This window comes from Rhinatrema bivittatum, chromosome 5, assembly GCF_901001135.1.
Source record: "Rhinatrema bivittatum chromosome 5, aRhiBiv1.1, whole genome shotgun sequence".
NCBI lineage: Eukaryota > Metazoa > Chordata > Amphibia > Gymnophiona > Rhinatrematidae > Rhinatrema > Rhinatrema bivittatum.
The window spans coordinates 234146799-234163919 of NC_042619.1; the positions used below are offsets into that span (position 1 = coordinate 234146799).

General features: G+C 43.9%; 2 protein-coding genes across 2 annotated transcripts in view; one reads left to right on the forward strand and one right to left on the reverse strand.

The window, feature by feature from the left end:
* Window positions 1–12951, reverse strand: part of TTC3 (tetratricopeptide repeat domain 3) — a 331906-nt gene extending 318955 nt beyond the window's left edge. Inside the window, exon 1 of the mRNA XM_029603249.1 lies at window positions 12828–12951. The gene's annotated coding sequence lies outside the window, so the exon portion shown is untranslated. The remainder of the gene's footprint in view (window positions 1–12827) is intronic.
* The window catches only part of PIGP (phosphatidylinositol glycan anchor biosynthesis class P), a 39303-nt gene continuing 35075 nt past the window's right edge, over window positions 12894–17121 (forward strand). Inside the window, exon 1 of the mRNA XM_029603460.1 lies at window positions 12894–12916. The gene's annotated coding sequence lies outside the window, so the exon portion shown is untranslated. The remainder of the gene's footprint in view (window positions 12917–17121) is intronic.

Sequence of the window (17121 nt, forward strand, 5' to 3'; positions counted from 1 at the left end):
TGGTTCTCACCCTTTTATCTGTTGTGACACTCCTGACAGATGATGCTCATGAGCAAACGAAACAAACGATAGACCTGTCGCCTTAATTATAGGGATGACTTTATTCGCCATCTTAACTCCGCAAGATATATCAACATATGCCTGACTCAGGCAGAGTTTCATTCAGAAAAACTAGGCTGCATCAGGCTAAAAGACAGTTTAAATAAAAACACATAAATTTAACAATCAAAAAAACAAGAAGAGCGGCAAAATATTTTAAATAAATAAAAACATAAAAATAACTCATTACAAACATAACATATAAACAATAAAAACAAGTAAAGCAAAAAAAAAAAGAGGATACATAGCACAGATTCATATAGAATAGCAGTATAAAATTAGTAATTGTTTATTTATAATTTTTTATTTTTTTAAAAAGTAATTATTAGAGTCACTAATGGTTAGATGTAGATGACAATGTAATATGTATAATTTGTTATTCAAATATAAAAATATGTAGTAATGCTCATGTGCATGACACACTGCACACATTTAACAGATATACTAAAAAAAAAACCCTATATATTTTGTTAAAAATTATGCAAGGTAAAAGATAAAGTATTCTTTAATTTCAATAACTGCTTGTAAAAAAAATATAGTTATTACATTTGTTTTTTCACAAAAATTTTAATCTTTGCTTATTTCATCAGTGAGAAATCTGGGACTGATATGAAGCACCGTTAGAAGGTTTCCCCTTTCAACTCACAATACAAAAAAAAAATAACCCACACATTCATATTCTGGTATCCCCTCAGTAACAGTATTTCAAAATCCCTCCCCTGCCAGACACTTTGTTAAATAACAATAACCTTCAAAAAAACTCACTTGGAAATTATATAGCAGGTCTGCCATACCGTAAGAGAACTAATATCCAAGACTTGAACAGCAACAGTCTTACCTATTATTATTTTTTGAACTTTATGTACCATTTGTAAGACAAGTTATCCAGGCAGTACCTATTAAAAGGCAACACTGCAGATATAAAACGCAAAAACAAAACAAGCCAGACTGCTATACATCCCTTCAAGGAATCTACTTGCTAGTCAGCAGAATCCCTCACCTCTGTCACACATGCAGATCACAGACCTCACACACAATAAGAGACCAAAACTTAGAAATAAGCATACAGAGGAAATCAAAACAAGAGAGGAAGGAGATAAAACATACCTGCAACATTTCCAGCTTGGCCTGGTGGCGACAGCGATTGCCAGGGGTGAGGGAAAAGCAACAACAGGGAGCAGTGAGGGAGAATTTTAAGTGCCAGGCTCCCTCGCCTGCACTCTCCTCCAGCAGCAAGCACATGCGGCTGTTATACCAAGCATAGGCTTTGCTGGGTCAAATGTTTAGCGACACACCTCCCCACTGGTTGGGAACCACTGCTCTCCTCCTCCTGCTGCTACCGATCTGCACTGGAAAGGGAGGTTGGAGGAAAGAGGAGTTGGGGGCTGTGAGAAAGGGCCTGAGGGAATCAGGTTGTGAGTGAAGAGGGGCTATGGGGAGGCTGGGTGTGTTCATGTATGTATATCTGGGCACCTGAGATGGGGAGAGGAAGGGAGAAAGAAGACCAGAGGGAGCAACATCCCATCCTCTCTCTCCTGCTTCCCCAGCCTTCTCTTAACCTGTTCCTCTTTTCTCCATCCCTAATCCGTGCTTGCTCTCCTGTCCAAACAACCCTGAGATCTTCTCACCTCCCCCACATCCATATTGGAGATCCCCCTCTCTCTTCTCCCCCCATATCCATCCCTGAGATGCCTCACTTATAAGCCCCTAAAAGAACGAAATACATTTAAACACACGCAAGGCAAGTTTGGAAACAGCTGTATTGTTGTTATGTAAACATAATTTGATATGTAATATGCACATTTTTCAAATTTATGCAAATGTGCTGCAGAATTTCCTAACTCTTGCCGCAGACTCTACCCCTGAGCTGCTGCAGCAACCTAGGGGCCCTGACTTTAGCCAGGACAGGGACTATCCTTGCCCAGGTAACAAGGCCAATGAAGCTGCTTTTTCTGTTTCAGAATGCATGGACTGTGCCCAGCCTAAATCACTAGAAACTGTAGTGAATTTTATCTTGCCATTGCATTTTCATACAGAACAGATTAAATATCTCTCTGCTAGAAGCTGAACATCCAGGGTCTGATATCCTCAGCCTTTGGAGATAAAAGCAGAGAGCCTAAGTTCATTGACAGTGTGATCAACCATGACATGGTCATAATACAGGAAACCCGGCTAGACAAAGATTTCACTACCCATTGCCCTGCAGGCTTCAAACAGCTGTTAGTGCCTGCCCTAAAGAAGGAAGAATCAGGACAGAAATTCAGGAATAGGAGATCCTAGTCTACTATAGAAAGGAATTAGCAGAACTTGTTATGCCTATTGAAAAAGGTGAAACATCTGTGAGCTAAAATATATTAAAAAAAAAAAAAAGAATATTCCACATACTACAAGACACCTACCACAGCTCTTTCTATATACGTCCCTCCAATTCTTCCTATTTTAATCTTGAATGATTTACAACCATTCAATCTGCAACTAGTACCTTCCAAACAAAGGGACAGTCATCCTATATAGGGAACTAAATGCCAGCACAGGACAGGAACTAGATTTAATTTGCAACCAGGGGAATAAACACATTTAGGGGAATGGAACAGCTCCCCTATGAGGAAAGACTAAAGAGGTTAGGACTTCTCAGCTTGGAGAAGAGACAACTGAGGGGGGACATGATAGAGGTGTTTAAAATCATGAGAGGTCTAGAACGGGTAGATGTGAATCGGTTATTTACTCTTTCGAATACTAGAAAGACTAGGGGGCACTCCATGAAGTTAGCATGGGGCACATTTAAAACTAATCAGAGAAAGTTCTTTTTTACTCAACGCACAATTAAACTCTGGAATTTGTTGCCAGGAGATGTGGATAGTGCAGTTAGTATAGCTGTGTTTAAAAAAGGATTGGATAAGTTCTTGGAGGAGAAGTCCCTTACCTGCTATTAATTAAGTTCACTTAGAGAATAGCCACTGCTAGTATTAGAAATGGTAACATGGAATAGACTTAGTTTTTGGGTACTTGCCAGGTTCTTATGGCCTGGATTGGCCACTGTTGGAAACAGGATGCTGGGCTTGATGGACCCTTGGTCTGACCCAGTATGGCATGTTCTTATCTTAAAAAACAAACAAACAGCTAGGACAGTTTAACTAACCCACAGGCCGATACAGTAAAGCGCTGCCGCGATTACCCCGTTTCTAACCCGCTTTGTACCCGCAATTTGGCCGCGTAAGTCCAACCCGCGATTCACTATCCCTTTTAACCCATCCTTACCGCTTCTTTAAATCAATGGGTATCCCTTTCCGCCCGCGGCATGTATATGAGATGTAAACCCTCCGATTAGCTATTCCCTCCCATTCAGTAACGTGCGCCCCGACTATCGCCTTTTTAACCTGCAGTTTAGCCGCGTCTTTAACCTGCTAAATTACCGCCTACCCTTACCCCTGCGTTAGAGGGTAGGCGGTAAAGTTTGCCCGTGAAATTTCACAGGCAAACATTCCCCCAGCCCCCGCTCACCTGCCCTGGCCGCGTCCATGGGTGCCAGTCTCCTGTACGGGCCCACGCTGACAGGGACAGGGACATAGACTCACAAATGTCCCTTCACTTTCTCTTTCAGCATGCCTTCTCCCGCTTAGGCTCACAACCCTTCACTCTCTCCTCCAGCATTCCTTCTTCCACTTTGGCTCATGTTGTCCCTTCATTTTCTCTTTCAGCATTCCTTCTCCCGCTTCAGCAGCCCGGGGCGGATCGGGCGCTCTCCGCGAGGCGGCTTCCAGCAACCCCCGCCGGCAAAGATGCATGAACGCACGCCTGTACTTCCAATTTGGGCGCTCAAGGCACCTTCGCTGCCTTCAGCGCCCAAATGGGACGTACAGGCGGTGCGAGCTCATCATGCCAAGAAAATTGCACCAAATTTTCAATATTCAGCTAGAAAAGAGCTCCTAAGTGAATCTATCTAGCAACCGTCATAAATAGCCTCAAAGAATGTGTGGCTTATGAATAAAGCCTGTAATACTTAAGGCTTGGTATAATCATAGGTTGCAGATAGATTTGTTTATGCACCTACCGGTGCGATAAGGCTGGAGCACAATCACTGTATGCTTAAAGTCACTAGTGAGTGCACTTATCTTAAAAATGCCACGTAGAGAGAGTTGGCTTGCACGGTCCTGAAGTTGCCTCCCTAGTCACTAGTGACTTTAAGCATACAGTGATTGTGCTCCAGCCTTATCGCACCGGTAGGTGCATAAACAAATCTATCTGCAACCTATGATTATACCAAGCCTTAAGTATTACAGGCTTTATTCATAAGCCACACATTCTTTGAGGCTATTTATGACGGTTGCTAGATAGATTCACTTAGGAGCTCTTTTCTAGCTGAATATTGAAAATTTGAAGTATTCTGTTTTTCAGCTGTACCTTTGGGTTTATTGATTTTCTAAGAAAATTGCACCGGCAGGCAACTGGAAGATTGCCAGAGCGGCAGAGCCAGGGCCGGGGGGGGGATGTGCGTGGGAGGGGGCGGGGCGGCAGCTCCCCTACCTTTCCTGCATGCGGGGCAGCTCCGGCTCGCCTGCCTGCCTCCCTCCGTTCCGCCGCTCACTGCCTCCCCAGCGCCATCTTGCAGCTTGTGACGTCACCCCTGACCCTTGAGCGCCCAAACGCCGGCGAAGGTGCATGAACGCACGTCCAATTTGGGCGCTCAAGCAGCGAAGGCGCATGAGTGAACGCCGTGACCTCGGAGGTCCATCCGAGCGCTCAGGTCACGGTGTGCGCTCATGCGCCTTCGCTGCTTGACATTTGAAATGACAGGTACCAGCGCACCCAGGATACTGTATAAGTGCTGTATAGTGCTCTATACAGTAAAATGGATTGCGCTTCATGGACGCGCTTTGGACGCGGCTTGCATTTGCATACCATTTAAATACTGTATCGAGCGGTATGTGATCCAAGACCGGTCAAGATTTTTTTTTTTTTTCATGATGCTTCTTGTGGTTTCTCCTACTTAGTATTGGGACGATACTAAGTAAGAGAAACCACGCAAAAGCAGTAATTTCTGCTTTTTTTAAGCCCTTGACGCCCGTTAAAACTTAACACCAGCTCCAGGGCTGGCTTTAATTCTTGCTTGTAAAAATGTGCACATTGGGAGCACGGTGATTTTTTGCATCAGGGCAATATCTAATAGCCTCATCTACATGGCATTTACATGTGATGAGCGCTATTAGCTATCAGCGTGTTTGGACACGCTAATCCCCTTTTTGCATCGGGTGTTAGCCTAGCGCATCCAATCATGGGCTAACCTGTGCACTAGTGTATAAAATATTTGACTTCAATAAGACGCTTTTCTGCACATATTTCACACAAGGATATGACACAGAATTCCCTTCTGTTCTCTTCTTCCTCCAAGGACTGGGGGTGGCCATAAATGATCCATGCAACTACTGCCTCTGTTCTGTTTCCTCAGGGGAGCCAGAACTGATTTACACTTCTGGCTCTGCTCTGCTTTGTTGGGTCCCAGGAAAAAAAAAAAAAAAAAAAAGATAGCAGAACACTGTTCTGGGTTGCTCTGCCAGAAATTAAGCCCTCAGTAATGGACACAAAAAAGGGTTGAATTAACACAAAGTTTGAAAGTTATGAGCAGTAGCGCCATTCATCCAGGCCAGGGCTAGAGCTTGTCAATTAGCATTACTGCTCACAAGTTTCACAATTGTGCCAATTCAAACCCTTTTGTCTCCATTCTTTGCTCTGCAGTGTCTGCTTCAGTACCACCCCCTTCCCTTTTGTTCCCTGCCATACAGGGGGAGGGAAACATGAGGGTAGGGGCTGGATTAGAGAGCAGACTGGCTGGTCTCTTCCTTGTGTGCTTCGGGCTTACCCCCTCCTCTCCTCTTCCCTGCAGGCTGCCAGGAGAGGAAGGGCTGGAGAAGAACACCCCTGCTGCTCTGCCTCTTAAACCTGAAAAGAAGAGCTGGGACTGCATTCCAAGCCATTCCCCCACAAATTAAGCCCTGAAAGAGACTCAAACACATGCAGATATCCAGGGTGGGGAACAGCCAGAGGTGACTCTCTTAGCAGATTTACTTTCAGTTCAGTATATGGTTGTTGATTCTCCAGCACAGCTCTAGATTCTCCAGCACAGCTCTAGACATCAAAAGAGATTAACACCTTGCTTATGGAGCTCCAGTCTTTCCTATAGAGCTGCATCAACTGGTCCCCCTACATCTATCACAGCAAATCCCAGCACCTAATGCCTCACTCCCCAAATCTGCAAAGCAAAGAAAAACATAAAAGAACCTTAGATAAACTGGAAGCAAAATAACAGATCAACAGATATTGATGAATGATAACATTCAGACCTCACAGGGCATAAACCAAATAGTAAGACTCTTTTAAATCCAATTTTTTCATAGATCAGCAAGGGAATTGCTAACTTACAAAAGTCAGGAATAAGAAATACAACCAAAAACAAATACTAAAGTACATCGATTTGATAAGGAATGTAAACTCCTAAAACAAAAAGATAAGAACATTCTCTAACATGAAGTACAGAGAGAGAGCCTGTCCAGGAGTAGCACACACCTTCATAATCTGTCAGATTACAAGGCAACCTTGAAAAAGAATTAGAACACATGAAGAAAAAAAAAGCTGCTTGAGATGGAAGCTGGAAAACATGGAAGGGACGAAAACTCACAATCAAACCGGATTTGGCAATCCAAAATGGGAAAATCTGGACTGAACACTTTCGGAACTTCCATGAAAAGATCAAAGCTGAAGATCACACCCTAAAACAATACAAGAAATCAAAGAATGCCTCCAGACAAACACAAAGAAGCTGAGACTCCGATAAGGTTCTAATGAAAATGCTTAAATACAGGAAGGTACCTACCAGTTTAGGAAGCACAGGTAAAACTACTTAACCTAATTTGATTTTTGGCCATTTCCCTAAAACATAGCGAAATTAATTACATCAATCTATAAACATGGAAATATATTCATTTAATTTGGTTTTAAATCATATTTACAATCAAAGATAGCAAACACTTCTGTGGCATCCTCAAATGAGAATCACATTTCCTAATGAATAGCAAAAGCTGACCGGGCCCTGATCCACATGCACTATAGCACTGCCTTCCACTACAGGGCAAGGGTTTGACTGGAGAACCCACCTAATTTTGCCCTTGCAGGGTGCTGCTGACCCACTGCAGTTCATTCGCATCCGCCTGGGGCCTGCCTACTCACAAGTCAGGCAGAATGCACCTGCTGATTGATACACTGAGGCACCATGACTTATCTGCAGCACTGCACCTCCCTCTTTTTACAGCCAAACTAGATGCCAGCAGAGGGAGCAAGAAGGAAGAGTAATCATCTTAGACCTCCTGACCGAGTCCAAATCTGACACCGCACCATATGAGACTGGAAGGCAATCCAGGGAAAGGGCTGTGCTGCAAGCTTTTTTTTTTTTAACTACCACCTCCCTGTTGCTCTTTCAGAATATAGGAAGTAGATCCTTCTGCCAGATTACCAAGGCAACAAAGGTCACCCAGGATGACCTGGTGCTTGACCTATCGTTGCGGGAACTCAGACCCCAAGGAGGAAGGGATAATCGGTCCCACCAGGACTATCACTCAGAGCACCCCCAAGACTCAGCCTATACTCCATGAGTGACCTGGGCCTAGAGCCTTCTCGGGAGCGACCTATGCTCCACCAAGAAGCTGGGCCTAAAAAACCTTCCTAAGAACAGCCTAATCGTAGCTGCAGCACCAGTCCACACGTCTGCACCATCTGTGGAGACAGAGAAATACTGAAGAGCTGAAAGCAGCACTAGACTCCTATAGGGGAAGTGGTCAGCTTTGAGCTGGGACAAATCCCAAGTATTTGGACTAGTCTGGCAAGGACAATAAGGAAAAGTGCGGAGGCACCAAACCATTAACCATCTCTTTGCCTTATACACAATGATTAACAAACATTAATACCAACTCTCACGGAGAACAGCTGCATGATTAACAAACATTAATACCAACTCTCACGGAGAATAGCTGCATGATTAACAAACATTAATACCAACTCTCACGGAGAATAGCTGCATGATTAACAAACATTAATACCAACTCTCACGGAGAATAGCTGCATGATTAACAAACATTAATACCAACTCTCAAGGAGAATAGCTGCATGATTAACAAACATTAATACCAACTCTCAAGGAGAATAGCTGCATGATTAACAAACATTAATACCAACTCTCAAGGAGAATAGCTGCATGATTAACAAACATTAATACCAACTCTCACGGAGAATAGCTGCATGATTAACAAACATTAATACCAACTCTCAAGGAGAATAGCTGCATGATTAACAAACATTAATACCAACTCTCAAGGAGAATAGCTGCATGATTAACAAACATTAATACCAACTCTCAAGGAGAATAGCTGCATGATTAACAAACATTAACACCAACTCTCACGGAGAATAGCTGCATGATTAACAAACATTAATACCAACTCTCACGGAGAATAGCTGCATGTTTTATTGACTTTAAAAAAAAGTTTTCAATTCTATCTAACACCCTGGCCTCAATCTTAAATTACTAAAAATTGGAATGGGGGGGAAAGGGCTGTAGATTGGAATCTTTGTAGGCTGCATTATCTTTTTTGTTGCACTAGAAAAATGCTGTAGTACAAGAGCATTTCTATTCACACATAGGTCCCTTCTTCAGAAACTTTAAAAAAAAAAAAAAAAGGACCCGTCCTATGTGTCATGCTTCCTTTATCCACCCTTAGTTTTCTCCTTTTGCCTCTGTCGAAGGGAGCAAAGGGTGAGCTTTTTACAATACTATAATCACCCAAACCTTATCACTGTCCTCTGTCTGTCCCAAGGGTGCTTGAATTCTGTCACAGTGGTGGTTTGTCACAAAGAAAATAAGTGCAGAAAGACTTATTGGTCCACACACAAATATCTTGTTAAGAGTTGGATTTATTGTTCCAAACGGCAACTCCACTGCTATCAGGTATACATTCAAATCTTGAAAGGGTCCCCCGACACGGACCCCGTGTTTCGCCGCAAGGCTGCGTCAGGAGGGACAACAAATACAAATTGACAAATCTGTAAATTAAATACAAGAGAGTATTTCTTTAGAAAAGTGAGACCATACAAAAATGAGTAAAGCCAATGCAATACATAAAACATAACGTACTTATATCTATAATTATGCAGGTTTACAGGGAGCACATAGAGGAAACAGAGTGGACTTTAAACGCTGTCAATTTGGCACAAAAACCGCCAACCAATCAATATAGAGGAGAAACTAGTCAATCAGGTCAAAGCAGCGAGACATTTGATAGCCATCACCCACAAATCTTGAAGAAGAATATTCCACTCGGGCAGTTTGAGACTTCGCTGGCTCCGTTCGTCAAAGGCGGAATTTGTGAATCAAGCTAAGCAGATGTTCTCCAGGATTGAGAGAGGGGGTACCCGTCCAATGTTTTGAAAAAAAGCATTCAAACGTGAGTTGTATGTTAATTGCAATCTTTTGTTTTCTACCACAAACACGATCTTCTGATGGCTTCATCAACTGTATTCTACCTTTCTCTAATCATAATTGTACGATTAGCAACATTATTCGCAGGTTTTGGTCTTCACTTCTGTTACAAGATTCCTTCAACAGCTCTGTTCGATTCACTTTTCACCGTGGTAGGAACCTCCGTGACCTCCTAGTCCATTCTGAATTTCGCTCAAGTACACCCCTGTCCCATTCTTTGGGAGCTCATAAACCGTGTGGTCACTGTTCAGTGTGTCCTCTCTATCAATCTTTTCTTTCACACATCCTACTTCTAAAGTGACTTTTCATTTACGTAGCACCTCTGATTGCAGCTCTTCAGGTGTGATTTATGTGATTATCTGCCCTTGTCAAAAATTGTATGTTGGCAAAATGACACGTATCGTCAAAACACGTATAATAGAGCATTGTTCAAGCATTAAAAACCAACGTGAAAATGCCCCTCTGGTTAACCATTGGTTATCACAGTCTCACACTCTTTTGGATCTATGATTTTTTATTATTGACGTGTTACCACCTCCCCCCCATGGGAATAATTTTTCTGAAATTCTTATCCGGAAAGAGCAGAAATGGATATACACTTTGGACTGTTTGTCCCCGCATGGCCTGAACAATGAGATTGAGTGGAGTTATTTTACTCGAGTCTCGCTGCTTTGACCTGATTGGCTACTTTGTCCTCTATGTTGATTGGCTGACGGTTTTCGCACCAAATTGACAGCGTTTAAAGTCCACCCTGTTTCCTCTATCTATGCGCTCCCTGTAAACCTGCATAACTATGGATATAAGTACGTTATGTTTTATGTATTGCATCAACTTTACTCATTTTTGTATGGTCTCACTTTTCTAAAAAAATACTCTCTTGTATTTAATTTACAGATTTGTCACTTGTATTTGTTGTACCTCCCAACGCAGCCTTGCGACGAAACACAGGCTCTGTGTCGGGGGACCCTTTCAAGATTTGAATGTATACCTGATAGCAATGGAGTTGCCGTTTGGAACAATAAATCCAACTATTAATAAGATATTTGTGTGTGGACCGATAAGTCTATCTGCACTTATTTTCTTTGTGATATTTATGCTGAGTGCAGAATTTATTCTCCTTCGCATTTTGTACAGTGCTGGTTTGTACCATCTCTGTTAATTTACTCCAGGAATCCAAAAGGCTCCGAACCTTACTTGCTCTAACTTCATATCATGACCTCTCGTCTACAGAAGATTTCACTTTCTTAGGACATATTGAAGATAAAGGCTGAAAAGGTGCCAGGTCACCTAGGCACCTGACAGAAACATCCATTGCCAGCTGGGGCCTGGTAGGAGACAGCTGCTGCCCCACTGGTCAGTCTCCAAAGAGATCCCCTCAAAGCAATCTTATAAAAGCCAATGCTGGCCTGGGGGCCAATGTATTTTACTGAATGTTAAAACAATGCACTGAACTTCAGTGCACAATTTCTTAATGCACAGGCTAATTTTATTTTAAACTCCGGGTGAACTAAGTTAATGTTATGCTAATACATCAAATAAACAGGAAAATGTGTGCAAACAAAAGTCTTAGTGCACAAAAAAACCATGATGTGTGTATACATGATATTTTATGCACAGAAAACATGGTTTCTGTGCAAAAATCTTGTTTTCTGTTTATAAAGTACTAACCTCAAGTCCCTAGATCAGAAACTCTTGTTTTAGCCCATAGACTAGCACGGGAAACTTTACTCCAGTGCAGACCAGGAGTTAAATTTCCAGCACTAAGAACACTGAGTTAAGCCAGCACATCTCCGCATTGGTGAGAATAGCTAATACCTTCATTGGCATAGGATTTCCATGCAAGGGTGCAAACTGTGTACAATTCTGTGCACACATTCTTTGTAAGCTAAACTCCTTGCTGCATTGGGAATAAAGTTTGTGCACAAAATATGTACGCACAAGTGCTGATACTCTCTGCAGCGTGCATCTTATTACATTGGATCCTTAATGAAACTGGAGAAAGGTGGGGAAAGAGAGGCTGTTGGAAGGACAAAAGGCAAAAAGTACAAAAGAACAATGAAAGCAAAATTATGCAAAAAAAAAAAAAAAAAAAGGGGGCAAAAGAACACAGAGAAAATATTTTCCCCAGCTCCTACAAAATTTTGACTGTACCCAAGTTTTAAGAAGTATGTTAGTTACATCATGTACCCATTCAAGCCTTTTTTGTAGGGTTCGTGTTGCAGGTCCTGTACTCCTAAAATTAATTTCCATTTCCCCTTTTACATTATTCTCCAGGTCCTCCTCCCTAAACTTGATCTTATTTGCCCCTCTTTTCTTTAGAATTTTTCTTCCCACCTCAGACTCATTTTTACCACCCCATTTCCAGCTTTCTCCCCAATATCCCCTCTAAATTTCTTGGGGCGGAGTAGTAGGAACTCTAGGTGTGCTTTTCCATTGTAATCAGGAAGCATGGGAGGAGGACCAGCTGCAGAGACTGGGACTTTTGTGTTCCCACATTACTGGACCCTATACTGCAACTAATCTGACTGCCAGAAGGAAAAGTGAAGTTCAGCTTTTTAAACCGTGGGGCCAAGAGTGGGGCGTGAAAGATTGGAGGTCAGTCCTGGGAAAGATGGAAAAAAAAGAAAGATAGAATTTGGGGAAAGAGTAAGGAAATTCTAGCCGGACAGGAAAATAAAATGGAAGGAAGGGCCTTATGGTGTAGTCTGCACAAAAAAACAAAATATTTAAAATTCTGTTCTCTAATACTTATCTTAATCGTGGTGAACTAGGGATTTTTATTTATAACGACGGTATACAAGACCTCTAAATAAATAAATTACTCAATTATATTGTTTTAAACTGTTATTCTGACAAATAGAGAGTATGTGTTTTAGAACTATGTATAGATTTACATTTTTTACACAGTAATATATACATTTGCGCAAACAGCTCCCTATCCCCCCTCCCTCAGGAATCCTCCTTTCATATCCCCGATTATAGAGCAGGCGGCCATTAGGGAAAACAAGGAACAAGATAGGAAAACCCGCGCTGAGGGAAGGACACATGCCTGAGCTAAAGACTAGGGAGACACAGAACACATAGCGCGGGCACTCCGAACCGGAGAGCCCAGTGGTGACGTCACATCCGGCCCGCGCGAGGGTGCAGGAGAGAAACAATTTCCCCCTCTCGGTGCAAAACCGATTAAAATTAGTCTTTCACTCACCGCCACGGCAAGATAGAACAGTGTCGTCCGCTTCAGCGCTCCAAGCGCCAACGCGCTTCCACCACGTCACTCGGATCCCAAGTTCCCAGGTGAGGGGAAGATGGGAAAGCAAAATCCAGCTACCACCAAAAATGACGTCATAAGAAGGCGCCCACCCGACACCGTATAATTGATTGAGAACCCAAAAATACAGAAACGTGGGGCCCCTCCTCAGAATACGCAAACACATAAACAAAGTGTTACAACCTAATCGTTTGCTGCTCGCACGGTGTCTACAACGTGTGCTCAGCAAACTGGATGATCATGTTGACGTTTTCCCTGCATTGAGATGGGCGGCGTTTCCTCTGAACATGTGTCGTCAACATTTTGCTCCTTTTGGGTGACCCACGAAACAAGGAATCTCATGGTCATCGAATCCTTCCCCGTCCCGTGATTGGAGGAATATGGTTTTCGGGTTTTTTTTTTAGTGTTTAGGGTGGCGTCATGTTAGTGTTTCTCCGTGGACAAACAAGGCACCGCCATCATCCAAAGGCGATGGGTTGGATACTACGTTTTCCAAGCTCAAATTATTGAGCACGCTAGGAGCTTCTCATCCCAATGTCGCCGCGCGCCCTGTCCCAGTTTGTTTTTATCTGTCGCCGCAAAGATTGTTAGTTTATTTTTCTTTCCTAGTTTTTAATTTCAGGTTAATTTTCTGCTACTCCAGTAACTTGTCGCTAGTTCAGGTTAATGAGTTATTTTATTTATAATCCGCTTTTCAGGCACTTCAAAGTGGATTGCATTCAAATACTGCAGGTATTTCCCTATTCGTAGAGGGCCGGATTTTAAAAGGGGTATGCGCATAACCCTTTTAAAACCCCCCCTGCGCACGCGGCTCGGTGGCGCCTGTAAGTCCCGGGGCTTCGCAAGGAGGGGGGGTCGGATGGGCGGCGTGAATTTCGGGGCGTTGGGCGTGGCGCTGGCCCGGGGACGTGGCCGAGGCCTCCGGACCAGCCCCCTGGTTGGGTGCTGGCAGGCATAACTTGCAGCTCCATACAGTAAAGTTCAGTTGAAGATTTCTCGTCTGTAACGAGCTCGCTGCGCACAATTCGGACGCGTAAGGCAAACCAGCGATACAGTCTCCAGTTTTGCGCGTCCGTAGCGCTTCTTAAAACAGACGCATAACCCTTCCCGCACCCGGCATGTAAATGAACGAATTAGCTGTATAATGAAGGAATTAGCTATTCCCCTCCGATACCGTAACGGGCACTCAGGTTCTCTCATTAGTAACGCACTGTTTTGCCGCGGCCGTAACGTCTTAGTTTACCGCCTCCCCCTAGTAGGAGTTAGGATTGTGAGTCTAGTAACAAATCCATCGACACCGCTTAAGATACTCAAAAACAATAAAACACAATTTAAAAAAAAAGCGATACAGAGATGATCGAGAAAATGTAATGATGTGGGACACATAAAACCTGTCAGAAAAAAAAATAAAAAATTTTAAATACCTGTCGGAGGGCCGCGTGGTTCCAGGCGGCCGGCGGCGGGAGCCGGGTGGTCGCGTGTTAAATCTAGGCCGCGGGCGGGTGGGCGCCTGTTCCAGGCAGCGGCGGCGGGGGGACACGCGTTAGTTCGAGACGGGCGGCGGGTGGTCGCGTGTTAAATCTAGGCCGGGTCCGCACAGGCGCGCATTCATTCACTGCCGGTGGGGGCTGCCGGAGGCAGCCCCCACCGGCAGTGAATGAATGTGACTGCCTTGAGCGCCGAATCGCAGGGGTCGCACAGGCGCACATTCATCCAGGCGGAGGAGCCGGCTGCTTTCGCCACCGGCTCCTCCGCCTGGATGAATGAATGCGCGCCTGTGCGGACCCGGCCTAGATTTAACACGCGACCGCCCGCCGGCCGTCTCGAACTAACGCGTGTCCCCCCGCCGCCGCTGCCTCGAACAGGCGCCCACCCGCCCGCGGCCTAGATTTAACACGCGACCACCCGGCCCCCGCCGCCGCCGGCCGCCTGGACCCACGCGGCCGTCTGAAACTAACGCGCGTCCACCCACCCCCCCCCGCCGCCCGGAACAGGCGCCCACCCGCCCGCGGCCTAGATTTAACACGCGACCACCGGCCCCCCGGATCCCGCCGGCCTCCTGGACCCATGCGGCCCTCCGACAGGTATTTAAAAATTTTGATTTTTACACTTCCTGGTGCCTGTCATTTCAAATGTCATTTGAAATGACAGGTACCAGCGCACCCAGGTTAATTTATAGGCGCTGTATTAAGCGCCTATACAGTAAAATGGGTTACGCGGGCATAACCCTTCCCTACCGCTTTAAAGCCGCGGCATGCATTTGCATGCGATTAGAGGAGAGTATCGGGGAGTTAGTGAAGAGAACTGTGCGTGCGGGGAGGAAGGGTGCGCCTGACACTACCGCACTGTTTCTACCGCGGCCTTACTGGATCGACCTGAAAGGTAGGGGGAAGGTTTAGATAGGGCCGCCTGGGGGAGGGGAAGATGGGGGGGGGGTAGAAGGAAGGAAACGGGCAGGGCTCTGCATGCGCAAGTTTTACAAATGCGCACCGACCCTGGATTTTATAAAATATGCGCGTATCTTATAAAATCCGGCGTAGTTTTGTTCACGCCTGGTGCGCGAACAAAAGTACGCACATGCATAGATTTATAAAATCTACCCCAGAGTGTTACAGGCCGATGAAATGCACCTTTTTGCCAGCACTCCAGCCTGCAGAAAATGCATACTTCTAACCAGCAGGCTGATGCAACATGGGCATGTAAAAAACAGGCACTTATGATTGAGTGCCCTCTTTCATAACACCTCAATCCACTTATCCTGAGGGCCAGATGCAGTATGTTAATACACTGCTGCGCGAAAAGAGGCACTAAGGGAAATTGTGCATCCCTAGCACCTCACCAGGAAAAGTAGTTGAGCGCATATTAGGAAAATGGATGCTCATAAATTGATGGTCGTTTTCTGAACCTGAGGGCCAAGACTTTTTTTCCCCCCATATTCCTGCTTTCTGTGCTTCCTCTGACTTAATATCGTGATGATATTAAGGCAGAGAAACCATAAAGTATTTTATGCTTTTCTGTTCCACTTTTGGGGCTCCTCAAGACTTAATGCCAGCTCCCGGGCTGGCTTTATTTCTTTTTTTTTATTTATTTATTTATTTATTTATTTAAAGTGTTTTCTATACCGAGGTATAGCTATCAGCCTTCACCCCGGTTTACAGTTATAACAACATGTTACATTTGACATTGAACTGCAAAGAATAACATAGGTGACATCAGAAAAATTAAAGAGTTAAACATAAATTAAAAATAAATAAAAAATAAACAACATTATAGATTAAGCAATTAAAGTCTTACAAGTAACTTCATGGAAAAAACGTTTGACAATCGATGTGATAATGATCAAACCATGTAGTACTTAGTTTATAATCATTCTGCTAAACGATTGTGAATTCGCTATGTTGTATGATAGCCAATACCATCTTTGAATGCTTGACGGAATAACCAAGTTTTGAGTTATTTTTTAAAGGACTTGGTATTGGTTTGAATGGTTAAGTGATCGGGTAGAGAGTTCCATAATTTCGGGCCAGCTATGGATATGGCTCTTTTCCTTGTGCTGGATAGTTTGGCTGATGGGAGTGATGGTATTTCAAGTTGTAATTTACTTGTTGATCTTGTTGTACGATGCGATCTATGAACATGTATGACATTGTCAAACGCCGTGTTGTCTGTTTTGTGAATTGCGTTGTGCAGAATTGTAAGAGTTTTGAAGTCGATTCTTTTTTTGACTGGAAGCCAATGTAGACTGTTGAGGACGGGTGTAATGTGGTCAGATTTAATTTTGCCAGTTAGGACTCTTGCTGTGGCATTCTGTAAAAGTTGAAGTGGTTTTAGGGTCGCTTTAGGAAGACCTAGGAAGCGTGTGTTGTAGTAGGTGAGGCTGGTGAAGATGAGAGATTGCAAAACGGTTCGGAAATCTTGGTGGTGTAGCATTGGTTTTACGTGTTTGAGTATTTTGAGTTTGTAGAAACCTTCTCTTGTTTTAGTTGTGATGTGTTTTTTGTAGGATAATTCACTGTGAATCCAGATTCCGAGGTCTTTTACCTTGTCTTTAAGTTGTATGTGGATGTTGTCTATATGGATGGATGGGGTGGTTTTGAGTCCTGATTTGGATGCTTAGTTGAGGCACGCACTTACCTATACGACAATCTGAGCGGCCTTGAGGGCGCTCAGTTTCTGGGTGCTCATCGAGGCATAGAGCTGCACACCTACATTTTGGATGCCTGTTTTTTGC